Below are 23591 nucleotides of genomic sequence, written 5' to 3'. Positions count from 1 at the left end.
TACAAATTGTCTCCTTAATTTTAAGAAGAGCTATGTGTTTCAATGGCCTTTTTAAAAAAAAAAAAAACTGCATGTCTGCACTTGCTACAACTTTATAAGAGAAATATCACTTACACTCTATCGATCTCTCACTCTATAGGCACACACAGAACATCCTTAAACATGGTAAGTACCCTGCATCTTTTGCACTAAATAAGCTTATAACTCTAATAGTAAGACAGTATTTATATGCTGAATGATTACTCTTTGATGGAAAACATCAAAACCTTGAGATTCTAAGTGTCTTGAATCTATACTGAAATGTATCTAACAAAAGAACTTCTGTAGAAAGATAATAAAATAGCTTTTAGGAAAATGGCGGAGATATGGCCACTTATTCCCAGTGTCTGGCACAATGCCTTGCACATGGTATGGTAAGTATCAGTACAATAAATTAAAAATGTAAAAATAATGCACTATAGTCAACATTTTTACCCTTTTCCTCCTCCCTTTTCAACCCCTTTCAAAAACAAACAAACAAACAAAATTACAGTGTGATTTGAACACAAGGTACTGCTTGGAAAGAGAAGAGAGTCCATAAAACTTAGACACAGCTCTTTCAATAGCTACCCAAGCCTTCAGGAGAAAGTCAAGGGCCTTATACACCTCCCTGGGATCTGGTTTCCTTTCCAGATCTTGGCCATTTCCACTCTTCACACTATACTACTACAGCTATGCTTGGCTGACTTTAACTCCATAAAATAGCTGTGCTAGGTTTCATTTCCCAATTTCCACATAAGCTGCCCCTTTGAGCTAGAACACCGTTCTTCTACCCTTTTTGCTCTCCAACTCTGTCCTTTAAAGAACTAAGATGATGGTGTTACCTCGAGAGGAAGTTTGCTCTGATCACTCCCCCAATCCTCTGTACCCTTTTTCTCACTGGCCAAAAATGTGGCTAATGTAGCAAAGAACTTCAGAGGAAAAAGAACAACTTACTGATGCTAACTACTAAAACACTCAATCTGTGACCCAAAGAGACATGAAAAAGATACATAGGTATTCATCGATGAACACAAGAAATGCAGTAGAGAAATGTAAGCTGTATTATAAAGTGATCCCTCATCCCTTTCCCACATGAACTCCTGTTCATATATCAGCAACATCAATCTTCGATGGGAGAAAAATCTGACCTCAAGAAAATAAAAATCACAAGCAGAGATGCACAGTTCCTTAAAAAGCACATACGTGAGAACCAATAATTGTATGATAAATAATAATATTCAAATACATAGTAAAAATAAAAAGAGTCAAACTGAAATTGCGAGAGCTATGGTGACTGCTGCGTGAGGTGATGGTGCAGGACAAGTGAGAAGAGGAGGAGGGCCATGAGGATTTCGTGCCTCGCCCTGTGAATCACCATCCTGCTGCATCAGGCTCTGTTAGGAATAAAAGAGCAGGGCAGGGGGCTGGAGGTGGAGGGAAGCTTTGTCTTGTCTTCAGTTGTCTCATTATTTTTCCCCTTTCCCTGCCGCTCCACTGCAGCGCTGTAAAACATTAGGCAAGCCTCTTAAACACTCCCTGTCTGTTCCATTCCTCATCTGTAACATGGGGAGAAAAAAAAAAAAAAAGTATTGGCTCAGAAAGATTCTCTGAGAACATTGTAATACTGTCAGAAAACCGAAGTATAATGATGCTTCTGATTCTATAAGGTCAATACTAGATGATCTCAGGAGACAAAAATCATTTTTATCTTTCTGTTTTGTTCAACTGAGGAACTGTAATCCATGGCCCACACATCCGCACCAGGCCCTCTATATACATTCAAAGAAGCACTTATAACCATGCAGAAGTGAATTGAAAGTAACCCGTTAGAAGGTAACCCACTGGAAACGTGTCCACTAGTTTGTAATTCACACCGAAATTGGCATGCTATTTTGGATTGCTTCCTTAGAAGGTCTTACAAGTTACACTTTGTTCTTGCTCATTGCTTAAAATGATTTCAGGGATATTCTTGGGAATAAAAATGTTTAAGAAGCTGGATAACCACTGCCCAGGGACTGCATGTTACCTTGAAGCTTTTGGGCTCACACCACTTAGGACAAGTTAATTCGAGTTCATACAAGATTGCTCAGACCTCCCCTCAGCGTTTCTGCTTCAGTAGCCTCAGATCTCTAAAAGTTCTCTTATGATGCTGCTCCTGGTGGTCAAGGTACTATACTCTGAGAGCCACGGATTTTCAAATAATGTATCCCTGCCATGGTCAACTTTCACTACCAGCTCTTTTTATTTAATAATTGGTAGATGCACCTTATATTGATTCCCTATCTTCCTCTTTTTTAAGATATTGGTAATTTCTAAATTCTTTGTGATCTGAAAGTCGGAGGAATGAGTAAGACTCTGAAAAAGCAGATTTTCTCTTTCTTTAGAATCCGAATTATTGTCATCCTATTTTATCACTGTGTCTCAAATTCCTCATCTGTGAAATAAGGACAGTAAGAGGGTTCAATCAGATGAAATAAGTAAAAGCCCCAGAAGGTACCAGGCTAAATTAGCAACTAGATAAAAGTTATCTACTATTCTTACTACAATTATCCCCACTCATTTTCTGTTATTTTTGAGGAAAACTCATTCATGGTTGCTACATGTTATGTATACATCACTGACTTATATAAAAAAACCTTCATCCATTTATGACGAAATATTCCAAAGCTCCAATGCATTCAATAAACTGGGGAGCAAAGGGAGGCTATAATGTCAATGCCAGATTCTAATCCTATTTCTGCTGTTAAATTGCTAAATGACTCTGGGCAAATGGAGTCTCAATCCCCACTTCTGAAAAAGCATACCTTGGATATGAAGATCAAATAAGATAGTACAAGAGAAATTTTTCTTTTAAGTACTACAGTATTCCTGTCATGAGGAAGATACCTCTATCTGGGAACAGTTTACAAGATACTAACTAAAGAGGTAAATGGCCATGGTCTCTTACATTCTTAAATAACAGCACAGTGATCAGAATCACCACATAAGCTATTTGCTGAATATTCTCCAATATCACCAAGTCATAACTATTTTTAAAATATTTATATACTGGAATATATCATATTTCAAATATTCCTGCAAAGCGAAGCAAAGAGAAAAGTAGATACAAAACTATTCTCAGGCATTTACTAGCAGCTGCTAAAATCCTCACTTTGTGGCTTTAGCATCATTTTTATTTTGATACAGAAATGTTTTATTGGCCCTAGGCTTTTGTTTAGTGTAAACACAATGTACACACACGTGTATGAATAACGGTAACCAACTGATTTTCATTGCTAGTTTCTCTAATACTCTAAGACAAATCCAATGTTCTTATCAAATTGCACACTACAGTTAATAAGCTTTTAAATCTTAATTTATTGAAAAGAGAAAGATGGGGGATTATAACATTGCCTTTGTACATTTCAACTAAATTACCAAACAAAAAGCCACATATTTTTGTTATCAATGCTTAATAACATGGAGAGGTACAATGCATATTTCTGATGACATTCTTTACAGAATGTCTCCTAATGAAATATAGTAAATATAGTAAAACTCATTTTTTAAAGGAATAAGCTCCTAAAAAGCAGTGTATAAGCATTTTCAAATAAGATCCCATTAACACTGCAGCAATACTCTCCATTATAAAGAAATCCAGTTATGAAGTCTCTTATAAAGTTTATCTTAATGACACTATCTAATTGACTAATGTGTAAGTTTCCATTTTCATTTATTTAAGCTTTCTGAATGTAGGGGGTATTTACATCCTACAAGACATTACAGACTTTAAAATATCTAAATGCAATTTAAAATATGGAAATGCTGTTGATTTTTTTTAAAAGCCATAGAGAAATTATTTTTTATCAATTATAATTGTTAAAATTTTAAGAAACTAGTTTCAAAATATAAGTAATGTGAAACAAGGGACAGCAAAGATAGAACACCATTCTGTATATGGGTTTCTTAAATTTGAGGTTAAAGTCAAAAGATAGATAAAATGTGAGAACCACATCTTTCTTTTTATCTGTTTATCATCATAATATTTAAATACCAACTACTTTTAATATATTTTTTTCACTGTGTTCCCAAAAAACATACTAGATCTAGTTCCATAGGCCTAATACACGTACATCCTTGCAGGTATAGCTTTTTAGCAATATGGGAGAAAGTAAAATCCTACTTATCTTAAAGAGTAACTTGATGAGAGAGCAGGAGGCTGGCTGAGGACAAAGCAAAAGCTGGCGCCTTGCACCCCCTCTTCACCCGCTCCCCTCCATATGTGTAGCATTCCTCAGGCACCCCTGACTGCCCAAAACGATAAATAGTTAACTTGCAGAGATCACAGTCCTGCAAGGCAGGAGTCTCCCTTGGTTTGCAAATGTCCTTGAGATTTACAACAAAGAAGTTACCTTATCAATTTCTCAATTTCCAAAGACACAGAACACAGTTCCTCAATCCCTAAGATCACCCTCCCCTCCATAAAAAACCGAAGGAGGCAGAGGTAGAAGGAAAAGTAAATAAAGTTAAATTTCTTCTAAACCTAAATCTCATTAACAGGGATGCTTGATAGCAGGAATGTAACATTCCACCAGGAGACTCCCAATTGTCTTTACTTGATAGCAACTAAGCCTTCAATATCCTGATAGTATTCTTTGCCCCAATAGCCCTTCTGAACACCCCTTTGTCCTCACCTACCCAACTCCTGTGTATATAACCAGCCACTCCTCACAACCCGGGGCAGCAGCTCTTCCTGCCCACGGGTCCTGTCCCCATGCTTTAATAAACCACCATTTTGCACCAAAGATGTCTTAAGAATTCTTTCCTTAGTCGTCAGCTCCGAACCTCACCCCACCGAACCTGACTTAGGTTCTGGAACTTCATCACCTTACACGCAATAGGAAATAAATGAATTCATGTTAGAGGCCTTATGAAGGTTGTTCTCAAAGTTTTCAGTTAGTCTCACTGACAACCGTATTGCATTAGAAAACACTCTAAAGTGAGTCACTTATGCTTCCATTTACTGTAGCTGATGAACTCAGTCACAGGAGATGGCTTTTCAGCCACCCAGAACATTACACCAATTTGTTAGACGTTCACAGATAAAAAATCTTCAGTTGGTACAAGTGTATCTCACTGGTTTACAAAACTATGTGTAGAAAGAATAGTCTTGGCGCCTGAGTCAGAAATCACTAAATAACATCACTCTGCAGACTCCATGGCACACAGGAACCCCTTGAATATTTCTGTTAAATAGACAAAAATGTGCTTCCAATGACTACAACTGTTTGAAAGGAAACTATATGAAACACTATATGAAAAAAATACTTACAATGGTATTCTAACAGTATCTTTAAATGAGATATTTGTAAAGCACTTGGAAATGCCTGGCCCATAGGAAGTTCTATATATATCTGTCATTATTCTTATCCTATAATCTTAGTTTGGTTCACAATAATCTTCATAGCTCCCTTAGTATAAGCCATCACCACCACTGATAAAAGGAACTCAGACACAGGCACACCACTAGTGAGGCTGCAGTTCCATTACCTTTATATGTGGAAGAAAGAGTATCTAGGATAACCACCATTGTTTTATAATGAAGGTTAATTCAGTCAGCTTCACATACAAAGTAAATTCAGCCTTATAATTTATCCTACCAACAAATTTATCCCTTATAAGCCAATATGTCTTCTACCCACTGTATTTATATAATTCAGAACTCCACATAATATTCATGTTCACTTGTATCTAAGAAATTCACTTAAAAAGAAAACATTCAACTCCCAATTGATAATTGACCTGCGAAGTTTCCCTTCACACTAAAGTAAACTGTAATATAGGAGACTGCTAAAAATTATTTGGGATTTACTCTCTTACACTTTGATTGCTGACCACAACAGAGATGAAGACTGAGGTAGTTTGAAAATTCTGTGAGGATTAAATCAGACTATATTCTTCATATTCTCTAAGGAAGTAAACTTTAGGCTGTGCGAAGTACCCTCAACTTCCAGGGGCCAAGAACAACTACTGCTGCAATGAAAGAGCAGAGTAGTTAGGGTTAAGGAGGTGGTTGCCTTCTACAATGAAACTAGCTTGAACTATCTATTTGTTGGCATTATTAATGTCAACTCTATTTCTTTGACTTAGGCAGTGGAGCGTTTGATAAGATACAAAGATTTTTAAAATAAGATGTCATTTTAAATTAAACACACCAGGGATATTCTCCATTTCAAGGGAATCCAGTTATGAAGTCTCTGATAAAAGATTACCTGAATAATGATCTCATAATTTACAAAATCATAATTCAAAGTGAATTATGGTTTAATAGGGAAAGGGTCTAATTTATACCGCACATAAGTGATTAAGATATACCATAAATGCTAATATAAAGTAACTTAAAATTGATACAATCACAACTGCATTAAGGGGTTTGGCTACGTAACCATGTTGTTTAACTGAAGTGAACCACAAAAGCAAAATCGAACACTTCATACACATTTCAGGGGATGTTCATAGCAAAGAGCCATTTAAATAAAACTGTGGGGAACAAGCAACAGAGATGAGTTGTAGCTGTAATAGAAGATGCTTTTACTTCTCACTGCAAACAACTGATTAACTGCTAAAAAGTAACAGAGGTTTTTTTTAACTATAAGTAGCAGATTTTTTCCCCCGCAGTAACAAACTAAATCAATTACTGTCCAAAAATGAATGGTTGCAGTAGAGTAATAGGGTATAGAGGAAATTTAAAATGCATTTCATCAGTGGAGGCAGGTAAATTAGCTTCCTGTACACTACAATAGTTAAAGAATCTTTATCTTAATTTTAATTACTCATATAAAATCTACATTAGGATTTCATTTCTTCCTTTGTGGTTAATTCCGCATCGTTTCACACGGTTTTAGTATTTTCACAAGGAAATCCCTAATTTACTGAAATAGTCTTCTAATATAAAAACTAAGCCAAAGTATGTAACTTTTGAAGTAGTAGGGGAAAAAATTTCCTTTTTTGAATAAAAATGAAACAGAATCTCTAAATGTAAACAAAAAAGACAAAAGTATTAAGCTAATTTAAAATGTCATTAGAAATATAAATGGAAAATTATCTTTTATAAAAATATTTTACAGCAGAAAAGAATTATAGGGGAAGGCATACAGATTCTCCTTTTTGAAGGTTTTGCTTTAAAACCTATTTTTGAGTAAGATGGAAATAATTCCAAATAAATTCCTTTTATTTTCACTTTAATTAGGTTGGCAGAATTATTAGAAATACTGAAGGACAACAGATAAGGAGGGGAAAAAAAGTGAAGAATCTCTCCCCACCCCACAACTAAAATAATATTCACAAAATAGAAGTATTATTTTTGTCATTTTCTTCCATTTCATTAGTGTTTAAAATTGTGGGTAGTCACTGATACAACGAAATGATTAAAGCATATTAACAGTGTAACTTCATACTATCCCAAGTGATATAGATTCTTATAATATTAACTTTAAAATGCATACAAAATAATCATAGATAAAATGCTGTATTATACTGCTCTACACAGTACAATAGCCTAATTTTGTCTCAATAAACAGGATATGTATATAGCCTAAGTGGGTCATGACAGAGCAATAATCAGATCCTTGTAACAAATTATTTGGATAAAAAATATATATACATTATTATACAATAATCAGATCATCCCAGGAAATGATTTGGAGAAAAAAAAAATTTTTTATATATATATAATTAAATATATGTTTTTAAATATTTTTATGTATTTTATATATATATACAACGGATTTGAAATGTGGATGTGAAGCAATCTGACAATTAAAAGTTACTAAAGGGAAGAAATAATCATGTCTACAATTCAGGCATTACTAGATATATGTGTTACCTCAACAATATCCGAGTTGGTTCTGCTTTCATTAGGTTCATTATATTCTGTATACTTGAGAAGAACTTTGTCCATGTCAGTGCTGGCATACTGAAACAGTTTGTTAGAGCTGTTGAAAATGATGAATGCTATTTCACAGTCACAGAGCACACTAAGTTCATAGGCTTTCTTCATTAATCCAAACTTTCTCTTTGTAAAAGTAACCTAGACGATCAAAGAAAAAAAGGTATATTTTTAGTAAAAGCATTAGCAGTACTTGAATACAGGCTACCTAAAGATGAGGCCTCTTTTAATCCTGAGTCAGATTCCACAGCTGAAAAAGGTTGGTAGCCTCATGTTCCACATGAGCCTCTTACTCCCCCATCTGCCGCAAGACTAGTGTTCCACGTTTAACTTCTAATTCCTCAGAAAGCACTCTCCTGAAGAAGTTTTCCTTTATCCCTGGCTGCCAGTCTGCTGCAGAACGCAAAAAACAAGAGGACACAGTTGACCACTGGGCCCTTATCATCCAGTGTAAAATTCACAGTCTAGGGTCAACAAATTCCCCAGTGTCCTCAAATTTTTCTTTGAATATTCTTCCAGTTTCCAACTGAAACCTGTCACCTGAAGTCCTCTCAAACAGAGACCAATATTTGTTGGTCTATTTTAAATATTACATCTACTATGCTCAAGAGCGGGAAAGATAAGTAAGTCCTTTTTGCTCCGTATTCTATCTTACAAGTTATTTTTCCTTCCTTTTCCTTCAAAAGCCCCAGGTATTTTGAAGCTCACACCATGAAACTTAAACCACTCAATAACTGTCCTCTTGAAGGGCACCATGTGACCCCCTCATGTACTGATATCTTTCACCTGGTACTTCCCTTTCCAGCCCTACTTGTATAACTGGTGATTTCAGTATCCCAGTTTTAAAAAAAAAAGAACGTTGCAAAAACATCCCCAACCTCCAAATGATCCACATCCACCCTATGTTAAACACCCACTCCTACTGTCACACCTTTAACTCTGCCACCACCAAAATCACATTGATGAGGGAGCATGAGGCTGGCTGAAGACAAAGCAAAAGCTGGCGCCTTGCACCCCCCTCTCCATCTGCTCCTGCTCAGTATATGTGTAGCATCCCTCAGGCAGCCCTGACTGCATGAACAATAAGCAAATGGTTAATTTGCAGAGCTCACAATCCTGCTAGACAGGAGTCTCCCTTGGCTTCCAAATGTCCTAAATCTCACTAACAAAGACGATTGAGAGCAGGATTGTGACACCCCACCAAAAAGTCTCCCAACTATCTTAATGTTAATGGCTGGTCTAAAGACAACATTGATCAAGTCGCCAGGGCAAGGCCTCAGGTAGGCCTGGGACATCCTGGCACCTTATAGGCCCTCCTTAGCATATGAAAACTCCATTGAAACCTTTCTCCCCCTCACCTTCCCCCAACCACAGGCTATATAACCTGCCATCCCCACAACCCAGGGCAGCAGCTCTTCCTGCCCACAGGTCCTGTCCCTGTGCTTTAATAAACCACCATTCTGCACCAAAGATGTCTCAAGAATTCTTTCTTGGTCATCAGCACCAGACCTCAGCCCACCGAACCTCATCTAGGTTCTAGAACTTCATCAACATCACCTCCAAAATCTCAATTTCTTGTATTCCACTTTGCCTCCTATCTAGCTCTCCTGCTTTGTATCCTCTCTCCAGAAATTCTTTAACCTGCATCCAGTCCTGCAGTCCACTTACCTCACCCCTTTGTTACAGTCTATTCTCAGGTCCTTTCTTCCCTCACTGACATGCATGTGCCCTTCAAATGACTATGCTCGTATCCTTTGGATAACCCAAGTGATATTTTTAAAACATACATCCCATTATTTAAGTAGAAGTTTAGAGCTTTTTTTCTGCACTGGAAGTAATATCCAAACTCATTAAGTAAACAAAATAAATTATCTGGCTTCAAACTATCTCTCTGAAGTTATTTCCCATCACTCTCCTTTACATCCAGTAAGCCTCATTCATGTGTTTGTGTGTGTGCTTATGTGCATGTGTGTGTGTCTTCCTTAACCACCAGCTACTTTCCTCCCTGGGAACTTTTCTATTTTCCCTCCTTGTGGAACACTCTTAACACTACATGTGCCTAATGGTTCCTTTCCTCACCTTGTGAAAGTAAATCTATTATTAATTAATCTTAAAAAAAAATCCTTATAATATAAATACACAAATATATATTTTATATAAGTGCATATATATGGAAATAGTGTTTTATACTTGCCTCCCTACTTTCCCCTGAACCAAAATTACCCCTTAACCAGTGTTTTTCACTTAGTATTTTTCATTCCACATTTTTATGCAAGATCATATAACCATATTCATATATACATGTATACATAATAAGGGATTTTGTCAGCATTTGATAAAACAGGGACTCTATCAATACTCTTTATTTTAGTCATTCAACCACACCTTGTGGATATGCCTCTATGTCAAATGGTATACTAATGGACTCTTTCATAATTTTTTCATATAAATGTTACAACTGTTTTGTTAGTATGATAGATGTAAAATAAAAATCTCATTTCTTGGGACGCCTGGGTGGCTCAGTTGGTTGGGCAGCTGCCTTCGGCTCGGGTCGTGATCCCGGCGTCCTGGGATCGAGTCCCACATCCGGCTCCTTGCTCTGCGGGGAGCCTGCTTCTCCCTCTGACTCTGCCTTCCACTCTGCCTATGCTCGCTCTCGTTCTCTCTCTCTCTGACAAATAAATAAATAAAAATCTTAAAAAAAAATCTCATTTCTTTAAGATGCATTTCCTAACTAGTAATTGTTAGATATATTTTTCTTATATTTGTTGTCATTTGGGATTTGCTTTCTCTATATTGCCCATCTTTTGGCCATTTCATACTTTGTGATTTTTTTTTTTTTTTACTTATCTAAGTAAAAGCTCCTTAGCTATATTAACTATGTTTTACAAATACTTTCCCAAATTTCCCACTAATATATCAACTTTGTTTACATAATATTTGTCATTAGAGAGTTTTAAGCTTTCATTAATGATTGTGACACTGTTTCTTAGAATCCTGGCCTTGTATCATACCACTTTAAGAATATAATGAATATAAGAATACCCTTATTAAAACACTGAACTTGAAATCAGTTATGTTTTGAGATGCACCTAGATGTACCTGCTGTACTAAAATTCTGAGTTTAGCAAAGGTTTAGTCAGAAATGTTTTCCCATACTTCTAATACTGAAGAAGAGAAAGAAAATGACAATCAACAAAGTATTTATTCCAAGAATAATTCTTACTCTAAATTAAGGCTTGCAAATTAAGTGAGCTATGAAAAAGCATGAAAATTGAGACAAGTAATGCGGCTTCACAATATCCATTAAGCATGATTAGAGAAAATTTGTTAAAATAAAAACTATAGGGGTGCCTGTGTGTCTCAATCTGCCTTTGGCTTAGGTCTTGATCCCAGGATCCTGGGATGGAGCCCCACATCAGGCTCCCTGCTCAGCCAGGAGTCTGCTTCTCCCTTTGCCTCTCCCCCTGCTCGTGTTCTATCTCTTTCTCTCAAATAAAAAAATCTTAAAACAAAACAAAAGAAAAAACTATAGTTCACTATCAGTAAAATAACAACAACAAACTATAGTTCACTATCAGTAAAAAGAGTATGCCAGTCCCTATTATCCTTTCCAAAAATACTTATTCAAAAATATTTCTTTTAAGTTAGCAATAAGAAGTTCAAGGTGAAAGAAGGAGTTAGTAGAGGAAGGGACTCGATTTATAACAATGTCTCTCTATTCCTCCAACTTACTATGAAAGACCCTTTCCCCAAAGTGTCAATGAATTAACTGCTCTTTTGCCTTTCTGTAACCGCTTGGCTCCCCCAACACAATGATAGCTGGTAGTTTCATAATAACTGTTTCTTAGCAAGATATGGCATTCCCTGCAAATAGCCTTCTCATAAAATATGGCCTGATACCTGACCACATAGGCAGGGGGCCGCATAGTCACGTAGACAGGATGTCTTTCTGCTGAGTAGTAAGATCTAACTTCCCCTCTTTGTTTCCCCTTCCCGCCTTTTTCTTTGCGCGGGGGTCTTCCAAAGCCAATCCACTAACATCAAGTACGCCCTTTTTCAAATGTTCAAATTGTCAGCCAATCGGCCCCGTCCCATCCGGGACTTGTATGTACCTGTCTATAAAAATCCTGCACCACCCCAGCCTGGTGTGCTCAGCTAGCAGGAGCTGCTGACCACACGCAGGCCCCCGCACTACAATAAAGAACCTCTTGCTGTTTATTTCTTTTCTTTTTTTTTTTTTTCTCAAAGCCAATCTTTATTATTGGAAGCACAATGAGCTCATTCATTTTATTCAGAGTTTTATCTTTTTTTTTTATAAACATATATTTTTATCCCCAGGGGTACAGGTCTGTGAATCACCAGGTTTACACACTTCACAGCACTCACCAAAGCACATACCCTCCCCAATGTCCATAATCCCACCCCCTTTTCCCAACTCCCTTCCCCCCAGCAACACTCAGTTTGTTTTGTGAGATTAAGAGTCACTTATGGTTTGTCTCCCTCCCAGTTTATTCTTCTCCTACCCACTTAAGCCTCCATGTTGCATCACCACTTCCTCATATCAGGGAGATGATATGATAGTTGTCTTTCTCTGCTTGACTTATTTCACTAAGCATGATACGCTCTAGTTCCATCCATGTTGTTGCAAATGGCAAGATTTCATTTCTTTTGATGGCTGCATAGTATTCCATTGTGTATATATACCACATCTTCTTGATCCATTCATCTGTTGATGGACATCTAGGTTCTTTCCATAGTTTGGCTATTGTGGACATTGCTGCTATAAACATTCGGGTGCATGTGCCCCTTTGGATCACTACATTTGTATCTTTAGGGTAAATACCCAATAGTGCAATTGCTGGGTCATAGGGCAGTTTTATTTTCAACATTTTGAGGAACCTCCATGCTGTTTTCCAGAGTGGCTGCACCAGCTTGCATTCCCACCAACAGTGTAGGAGGGTTCCCCTTTCTCCGCATCCTCCCCAGCATCTGTCATTTCCTGACTTGTTGATTTTAGCCATTCTGACTGGTGTGAGGTGATATCTCATTGTGGTTTTGATTTGTATTTCCCTGATGCCGAGTGATATGGAGCACTTTTTCATGTGTCTGTTGACCATCTGGATGTCTTCTTTGCAGAAATGTCTGTTCATGTCCTCTGCCCATTTCTTGATTGGATTATTTGTTCTTTGGGTGTTGAGTTTGCTAAGTTCTTTATAGATTCTGGACACTAGCCCTTTATCTGATATGTCGTTTGCAAATATCTTCTCCCATTCTGTCAGTTGTCTTTTGATTTTGTTAACTGTTTCCTTTGCTGTGCAAAAGCTTTTGATCTTGATGAAATCCCAATAGTTCATTTTTTCCCTTGCTTCCCTTGCCTTTTGCGTTGTTCCTAGGAAGATGTTGCTGAGGCAGAGGTCGAAGAGGTTGCTGCCCGTGTTCTCCTCAAGGATTTTGATGGATTCCTTTCGCACATTGAGGTCCTTCATCCATTTTGAGTCTATTTTTGTGTGTGGTGTAAGGAAATGGTCCAATTTCATTTTTCTGCATGTGGCTGTCCAATTTTCCCAGCACCATAAGATACCTAGAAATAAACCTAACCAAAGAGACACAGAATCTATACTCAGAAAACTATAAAGTACTCATGAAAGAAATTGAGGAAGACACAAAGAAATGGAAAAATGTTCCATGCTCCTGGATTGGAAGAATAAATATTGTGAAAATGTCTATGCTACCTAAAGCAATCTACACATTTAATGCAATTCCTATCAAAGTACCATCCATCTTTTTCAAAGAAATGGAACAAATAATGCTAAAGTTTATATGGAACCAGAAAAGACCTCGAATAGCCAAAGGGATATTGAAAAAGAAAGCCAACGTTGGTGGCATCACAATTCCGGACTTCAAGCTCTATTACAAAGCTGTCATCATCAAGACAGCATGGTACTGGCACAAAAACAGACACATAGATCAATGGAACAGAATAGAGAGCCCAGAAATAGACCCTCAAATCTATGGTCAACTAATCTTCGACAAAGCAGGAAAGAATGTCCAATGGAAAAAAGACAGCCTCTTGCTGTTTGCATCCTGTGGCAGTGTTGAATTCTTGGGTAAGGGGATCCTTGGGTCTTTCAACTACAGGTCTAAAAGAGCTTTCCCAGTAATTAGAAAAATGTGTACAAGAACACACTTATATTTCAAGGATGACCCCAAAGACATAACTTTGAAAACTAGAAATATTAATATTTCGCTTTCAACTTTCATAAATAAAGTCTTTTTTCATTTTATCTATAGCATTTAGTCTAAAACACTGGTTTACTGCTAGCAGCTTATATGAAATTAGTAACATAAAATTAACTTTATATTCCACATTTTTCATTTATCTTCAACCAAACTCCCCAACTGTTAACATTTTACCATGACTGCCTTCCCTAAATAAAAGACACACACACACACACACACACACACTTTTTTTCCTGACTCCTTTGGACAAACTAAAGTAGAGGTTATACGGTCCCTTTGCCCCTAAATATTTTCTTAAAAACAAAGAAAAACACAATTATCAAAATCAGAAAACAAGGATATAGCACTATAATCTACAAACCTTATTCAAATTTCTCAATTATTCCTAATTTCCTTTTTCCCCCTGCTAGTGCAGGATCCAATCCAGAATTAGCTGTTGCTTTCTGAAAACTGCAACCTCTTTAATCTGAAATATTTCCTCAGTCTTTGTCTTTCAGGACCTTCGTACTTGTGCAGAATACAGGCTATATTTATATTGTCATATATCTCTCAATTTGACTTTGTCTAATGTTTCTTTCTGATTACCTTTAGACTATGTTTTTGGCAGGAACAACTTAGAAGTGATGTTCTGTCCACAATCTCTCTCATGAAAATCCACATGACATCTATTTGTCCCAACTGGTAATGTTAACTTGGTTAAGATAGAGTCTGCCAAGATTTTTCCCTTATAAAGTTACTATTTTCCCCCTTGTAATTAGTAAGTATTTGATAAAATTTTATGTAAATATCCTATTTATCAAAGTTTAACTGATCCATTAATCCATTCACGATTCTTGCCTAAAAATTACTATGGTGGTTGTCAAATAGGGATTTTCTAATTTCATAATACATTATATCTACATTTACTACTAATTGCATTTTATAAGACAGTTTGCTTTTCCTCCATGTATGCATTTACTCATTCATGTCCATATCAACTTATAGGCTACCTTATTCAATGCATTATAATCATTACCTTTTTTCTTTTGATGTTTAAATTGTTTTTGATTTTACCAATGAGAGATCCACTATGCTATCTTCTGTGTCCATCTGACATGTTCCCAATATTCTCTGAACTTGCAGGCACAGTGAGATGCTCCAAGGAATTATATGTAAGCTGGACCTCTCTAATCTACCTCCCTTTTCAAACACCTTCTCCCTAACCCCCTGAACAATCTTATCTCATTTCCATTCACTTAGTTATCTCCTGCTTTCCTTCAGTAATCTTTTTAAGATTTCACTTGAATCTAGTCTTCTGTGGTCACTGTGTAATTTAATCTTTGTTTTGATATAATGCTATCTTTTTATTTTTCTTTATGCAATTTAATCACTTTGTTTCATCTATACCTTTGGAAAAAATCGAAATCTATTCTTAGTATTTCCAAATTCTGAATAATGATTTTTTTCATCTGTCACATTTCTAAACACTTATTTATGGAGAATGGTTTCAGCTTGGAGTTATCATTTTACAGGTTTTTTTCCACTTTTCCATTGTTTGGGGACAACAACTTCATCACCTGAACAGCTATAAATCATCTGTTTTCTTCTTTATAGTAGATTGTATACGTGAAAATTACTGGCCTCAATGAATTGCAATGGAAAGTACTGGCAGTGGGAGGATGGATCATTCAGTATGGTCTCTTTAATGGAAGCTTTTTTTAAGGGAGCAGCAGGAGGGAGAGGAGTTCTGATATCATTCAATATCTTTTTTTGTACTTTTTTTTTTAATTTATCTTGAAGGATTTCATTATCTCTTCCCTTCTTTTCCATTCAAAAAACATTTTCCAAATGATTACCTCTGTCTTCCTTTATAAAAGCCCCCAAACAGTTACCCTCCCAAGACCACTTCCTTAAATATCACATAAATTTTAAGTCCTTTACCGCTGGTCTGTTTGACCTACAAGTAGTATTTTTCAGAATTTTTGTACTTATTAGAATAGACTTCCTTTTTTTAGTAATGATTTCAAATCAACTTTAGATATTCACAAAGTCTCTTCTCCCTTTCACACTGTTTTTCCTTAAGTATGCTTGCTCATGTGAAAGACCTGCAGAAGTTAAAGAAAAAATAGCACACTGTAAGTTGGTAATATTTCCCTAAAGCTAAAACAAATTTGGACATCATTTGCTTTCTAGTTGCACCATAGTTGTAGGTTTCATACAATTGTATTTGTTCTTCATGCTTTTCTGTGTGGATTATTTTTGGAAATTATGTTGAGTGAATCAGGATTTATGCAGCCCTCATTACCTTGATTACTAAGAATTCCCCCCATCCTTTCTTGTCCTCTCTCACTTTTGGTCTCTCTTTTGCACTTAAGAGTACCTTTTAATATTTCTTGCAGGGCTGGTTTAGGGGGGTCATGAATCTTCACTTTTGTCTGGGAAACTCTTCCCACTTAAAGGTAAAATGGTATCTTGAATGATAATCTTTTTCTTTTAAAATTTTATTTATTTGACAGACAGAGATCACAAGGAGGCAGAGAGGCAGACAGAGCAAGAGAGGAGGAAGCAGGCTCCCTGCTGAGCAGAGAGCCCAATGGGAGACTCAATCCCAGGACCCTGAGATCATGACCAGAGCCGAAGGCAGAGGCTTAACCCCCTGAGCCACCCAGGTGCCCTTGAATGATAGTCTTGATGGATAGAGTATTCTTGGCTGTAGATTCTTCCCCTTCAGTATTCTGAATACATCATGAAATGGGTTTATAAATTCCATCAAACACATTAGATATTTTATTCTAACTATTGTCAAATTTTAATAATCCTTAAAGTATCACTATTTCAGTGATATGTAGCCAAAATAAACACAAATTTTAAATTATTTTACTCCTGTACTACCATCACTATAAAGAAAAAAAAAAAATAGGACTAAAAGCCTAACCTAAAAAACACTCATTACCTTTATAAATTGAGACAAATTTGTTTTACCCTAAATAGTTTTCTGGATTTTGTTATCAAATCTGGGACTCATATAATTCTCTGAATTTAACAAGGGTGGCACACCATATCTCAAAGACCATCTATATTTAAGATCCCAAGTGCCTGCAAAGATTCTTACATGCAATGTATTTCAGTCTATCTTTACTGTTGAATTTTTTTTTTAATTCAACAGTCCTAAATATTACTCCGTGTTCATCAGTATAAGTATACTCTCAATCCCCTTCATCTATTTCCTACCCACCTCACCTGCCTCCTGGCATCCACCAGTTTGTTCTCTGTATTTGTCTATTTTGTCTCTTATTCATTTGTTTTGTTTTTCAAATTCCACATATGAGTGAAATCATATAGTATTTATGTTTCTGTCTGCCTTATTTCACTTAGCATTTTTCCCTTTAGGTCCATCTACATTCTTTTTTATGGCTGAATAATATTCCACTGCATGTATGTATGTGTGTATATATATACTATATATAATTTTTTTAATATCTTCTTTATCTTTATCTCAATATCTTCTTTATCTTTACCTTCTTTATCCACTCTTCAGTCAATGGACACTTGATTTGCTTCCTTATCTTGGCTACTATAAATAATGCTGCAATAAACATAGGGATATATAAATTTTTTTTTTGTGAATTAGTGGTTTTGTTTTCCTTGGGCAAATTATCCAGCAGTGTGATTCCTGGATCATAAAGTAGTTCATTTTTAATTTTTTGAGAAGTTTCCACACTATTTTCCATAGTGGCTGCACCAATCTGCATTCCCACCAACAGTGCACAAGGGTTCCTTTTTCTTCACATCCTCACTAACACTTGTTATTTCTTGTCTCTTTGATTCTAGCCATTCTGACAGATTATTAAGGTGATCTCTCATTGTGGTTTTGATTTGCATTATCCTGATAATTAGCGATGTTGTTCATGTGTCTGCTGGCCATCTGGAGGTCTTCTTTGGAAAAATGTCTATTCAGGTCCTTTGCCTCATGTTCTAATCAGATTGTTTGTTTTTTTATAGTATTGATCTAAGTCCTTTATATATTTTGGATATGAACCCCCGTTGGATATATCATTTACAAATATATTCATTTGTAAGTATATGAATATTTATTTAAATATTTATTTGTAAATAGATGGGAGAAGTCCCATTCAGTGGGTTGCCTTGTTTTGTTCATAGTTTCCTTTGCTATGCAAAAGCTTTTTATTCTGATACAGTCCCAATCGTTTATTTTTACTTTTGTTTCCCTTCCCTTAGGAGACATCTAGAAAACTGTTTCTACAATTGATTTCAAAGAAATTAGTGCCTGTGTTTTCTTTTAGGAATTTTATGGTTTTGAGACTCACATTTAGATCTTTAATCCATTTAAATTTTGTGTATGTTTTCAGACAGTGGCCCAGCTTTATTCTTTTGCATGTAGCTGTCCAGTTTTCCCAGCACCATCTGTTGAAGAGACTGTCTTCTCCCCATCGTCGATTCTTGCCTCTCTTATTGCACATTGACCATATAAGCATGGGTTTCTTTCTGGACTCTCTATTCTGTTCCATTATCTATATGTCTATTTTAGTGCCAATAGCACAGTTTTTTATTACTACAGCTTTGCAGTATATCTTGAAATCTGGAACTGGGATATCTCCAGCTTTGCTGTTTTTTCTCAAGACTGCTTTGGCTATTTGGAGAATTTTGTGGCTCCATACATATTACAAGATTATTTATTCTGGTCTGTGATAAATGTTGGTATTTTGAAAAGGATTGCATTAAATCTCTAGATTACTTTTGGTAGTATGTACATTTGAAAAATTTTTGTTCTTCCAATCCATAAACAAGAAGTATCTTTACATTTGTTTGGGTAACTTTTAAATTTCTTTCATCAGTGTTTTATGGTTTTCAAAGTAGAAGTCTTTCCCTTCCTTGGTTGAATTTATTCCTAAGTATTTTATTATTTTTGGTGTAATTTAAAGTGTGACTGTATTCTTTATCTTTCTACTACTTCATTATTGTGTATACAAATATAACAGGTTTCTGTATATTAATCTTGTATCCTAGGACTGACTGAATTTATCAATTCTTGGAGTTTCTTTAGTGGAGTCTTTAGGGTTTTTTACATACAGTACACCATGCCATCTGCAAAGAGTGACAGCTTTACCTCTTCCTTACCAATTTAGATGTCTTTTTGAATTAAATTAGTGAGAATGGACATTCCTGTCTTATTCCTGGTCTTAGAGGAAAAACTCTGGTTTTCACCATTGAGTAAGGGGTTAGGTATGAGTTTGTCATATACTGCTTTTATTATGTTGAGGTATGATCCCCCTAGACCTAGTTCGTTGAATGTTTGTATCATGAATGGATGTTGTACTTTGCCAAATGCTTTTTTCTGTATCTATTGAGATAATCAGATGGTTTCCACCATTCTCTTATTAATGTGGTATGTCACAGTAATTGATTTGTGAATAATGACCCATACAAACCCCTCTTGCATCCCTGAAATAAATCTCACTTCATCATGGTACATGATTTTTTAAAATATATTGTTGGATTCAGTTTGCTAATATCTTCTTGTTGAGGAATTTTTGCATCGATGTTCATTCAGAGATATTGGCCTGTTATTTTTCTTTCTTTGTAGTGCCTTTATTTTGTTTTGGTTATCAGGGTAATGTCGACTTCATAGCATGAATTTGGAAGCCTTCTCTCCTCTTCTAGTTTTAAAAAATACTCTGAAAATGATAAGTATTAACTCTTTAAATCTTTTGTAGAATTCACCTGTGAAGCCATCTGATCCTGTGTTTTTATTTGTCGGGAGTTTCTGATTACTGATTTAATTTCATTGCTAATAATCATTCTGTTCAGTTTTTGTTTTTGTTTTTCTTCCTGTTCCAGTTTGGGTAGGTTGTATGTTTCTAGAAATTTAATTATTTCTTACGGGTTGTCCAATTTTGTTGGCATACCATTTTTCACAATATTCTCTTATAACCTTTTACATTTTTGAGGTGTCAGTTGTTATTTCTCTTCCTTCATTTATGATTTCATTTATTTGATTATTCTTTTTTCTTCATGAGTCTGGCTAAAGGGTTATCAATTTTGTTGCTCTCTTCAAAAAGCCAGCTATTAGTTTCATTAATCTTTCTTGGTTGTTGTTGTTGTTGCTTTTTGAAGTCTCTATTTTATTTCTTTTTGTGCTAGATTATTTCCTTCCTTCTACTGGCTTTGTTCTTTTATTTTCCCCCTACCTCTTTTAGGGGTAAGGCTAGGTTGTTTATTTGGCATTTTTCTTGTTTCTTCAGGTAGTCCTGCACTGCTACAAACTTCCCTCTCAGAACAGCTTTCACTGAATCCTAAAGATTTTGGACGATTGTGCTTTCATTTTCATTTATTTCCATGTATTTTTTCATTTCCTCTTTGATTTCCTGGTTGACTCAGCATGTTATTTACCCTCCATGTTATGTGTGTAAACAAACTGAGCAATCTGAACATCAACAACTCTTTTAGATCCCCCACTACGGAGGTCGCAGAGTAATTTCTGCTCTCCAAATTGGACACAGATGGGCAGATACAGAAAATCATAAAATACCAGAGCCACAGCAGAAACTATCACAAAAAGAAATACCAAGGTAAAAAAACCTAAACTGTAATTGAGGAATTCCTGAATTCTCAGAGAAGACAAATATAAAAGTTAAAAACTCCTGGGGGGGGGGAGTGTTTGGGCTTTGGGTTGCATGTATACACTTTTGTGAGTTTTATGCCTCTCACGTTCTCACAGTAAAGATCAGTGAAAAATCCCTTTGTGCTTCTAAGCAGGGAATATGGAAAAAGTGATCATTTTGAAATACACCAGAACATTCTGTTCTTTACAAGGCCTGCCTTCAAGACAAACTATTCTATGACAGCAGAGCCCAAGTAACCTAGGGAAAAGGAAATATCCAGCTCCAGCTCCCTCAAGCCTTTAACATGAGCAAAGGGAAATATTCACCTTTAAACCCCTCTATCCATTCTGTCCCACCTAAAGATGGGGGGCAGGGATTGAGAAACAGGTTTAAAGTTTACAGGCCACAGGCACAGGTTCACTAAAACACTGAGAACTAATCAGAAGACTACAGAACACTTCCCCTCTCCCCATACCATACCACCACATTACTAAAGGTCTTTTTATTGCAGTTCCTTTTCCCAGGACATCATGCCTGGTTCCAAAAAAATTTACAAGGCAAACTTCATGGCAAAAAAACACAGTTTGAAGAGAAAAGGGAAGCATCAAAACTACTCATATTTAACAAAAATGTTGATCAGACCAGCAATACATGCTAATTAACATGCTAAGGGAGTCTAATGGAGGAAAAGCAGACAATATATGTGAGTAACATAACTAAAAAGACAGAACTTCTAAAAAACTTTTTTTTTGTTTTTAATGCTCATGATAAAAAATACTCTAAGAGAAATGAAGAAAGTCTTTGATGGGAGCATTAGCAGGCTGCAAACTGATAAGGACCTCTAAGCTAAGGTATATGTCAACAGAAACTTCCAAAATTGAAAATCAAAAAGACCATAGGCTGAAAAAAATAGAATTAAATATCCAAGAACTGTGGGACAACTAAAAAAGTATAACATATGCATAACATGAATACCAGAAGGGGAAGAAAATGAAAGTAAGAAACATTTGAAGCAATAACATCTGAGAATTTTCCCCAAATTAATGTCAGACAGCAAACCACAGATCAAGGAAGAAATGCAACAACCCTGCCCGGCCCCTGCAAAAAACAAAAAACTACATCTAAGTATAGTCGATATAAAGTATAGAAAATAAAAAATCTTGAAAGAAGCCGGGAGAGTGGGGGAAACACCGTACTTACAGAAGTACAAATATAAGAATTATAAACAATTTCTCCTCAGAAACAATATAAGAAATAAGACAGTGGAGTGATATATACAGTATTAAGGGGGGAAAATCCACCAATCCAAAATTCTGTATCTTGAGAAATTACACTTTAAAAGAAACAAAGACCCTCTCAGACAAACAAAATTGAGGGAATTCATGGTCTATAGATCTGCCTTGCATGAAATGTCAAAAGAAATTATTCAAAAAGAAGGTAACTCCTACAGAACAAAAACTCATGTAGATAAAGAATATCAAAAAAGTAATAAGAGAAGATAAAAGCTTTTCTTTTTTTTTTTTAATAAACATATATTTTTATCCCCAGGGGTACAGGTCTGTGAATCACCAGGTTTACATACTTCACAGCACTCACCAAAGCACATGCCCTCCCCAATGTCCATAATCCCACCCCCTTCTCCCAAACCGCCTCCCTCCAGCAACCCTCAGTTTGTTTTGTGAGATTAAGAGTCACTTATGGTTTGTCTCCCTCCCAATCCCATCTTGTTTCATTTATTTTTCTCGTACCCACTTAAGCCCCCATGTTGCATCACCACTTCCTCATATCAGGGAGATCATATAATAGTTGTCTTTCTCTGCTTGACTTATTTCGCTAAGCATGATACGCTCTAGTTCCATCCATGTTGTCGCAAATGGCAAGATTTCATTTCTTTTGATGGCTGCATAGTATTCCATTGTGTATATATACCACATCTTCTTGATCCATTCATCTGTTGATGGACATCTAGGTTCTTTCCATAGTTTGGCTTTTGTGGACATTGCTGCAGCCACTCTGGAAAACAGCATGGAGGTTCCTCAAAATGTTGAAAATAGAACTGCCCTATGACCCAGCAATTGCACTATTGGGTATTTACCCTAAAGATACAAACGTAGTGATCCAAAGGGGCACGTGCACCCGAATGTTTTTCTTTTTTTCTTAATTGACATAACAGATAACAGTCTATTCAAATAATAATAGCAACAAAATACTAATGGAATGAATTACAGTAATGACATGGAATGGATAGAAGGGAGGAATTGGGAATACTTGTTATTATATGGTTATTGTACTACCTGTAAATCTATAACTGTGAAGTGTTTATCTGAAAGTAGATTTATACTGCAAACTCTAGGGCAAACACTAAAAAAATAAAAATAAAAAGTGAACTATAACTGATCTGCTAAGGAAGGAGAGATAATGGAATCATATACTTAACTAAACCCACAGAACGCAGAAAAAGACCATAAACAAAAAGAGGAACAAAGAATTAGAGCAACAATTAGAACACAAATATGGCAGTTATTAATCTAACTGTATCACCAATCACTGTAAAAGTCTATGGTCTAAATACACCAATTAAAAACCAGATTGTCCATATATCAAAACCAATACTCAATTATATTCTGTCTACAAAAAAAAAAACACTTAAAGGACACATAAATGATTAAAAGTAGAGAAAGATATACTTTGCTATAACACCAATCAAAACTAACATAGCTACATTAATTTCCAGCAGAGCAATCTTCAGAGCAAGGAGAATTATTTCAAATGAAGAAGGGCATTAAAAATTGATAAAG

General features: G+C 35.9%; 1 pseudogene across 1 annotated transcript in view; it reads right to left on the bottom strand.

Annotated features, from left to right (window-relative positions):
• Positions 1–23591, bottom strand: part of LOC309867647 (myocyte-specific enhancer factor 2A-like) — a 1299761-nt pseudogene that overhangs the window by 603513 nt on the left and 672657 nt on the right. Inside the window, exon 2 of the transcript in view lies at positions 7886–8089. The product of the transcript in view is annotated as a myocyte-specific enhancer factor 2A-like (transcript). The remainder of the gene's footprint in view (positions 1–7885; positions 8090–23591) is intronic.

The sequence above is a fragment of the Mustela nivalis genome (assembly GCF_964662115.1).
Source record: "Mustela nivalis genome assembly, chromosome: 6".
Classification (NCBI taxonomy): domain Eukaryota; kingdom Metazoa; phylum Chordata; class Mammalia; order Carnivora; family Mustelidae; genus Mustela; species Mustela nivalis.
The sequence above is the reverse complement of the archived record's forward strand: the minus strand, read 5'-3'. Positions and strand labels throughout refer to the sequence as shown.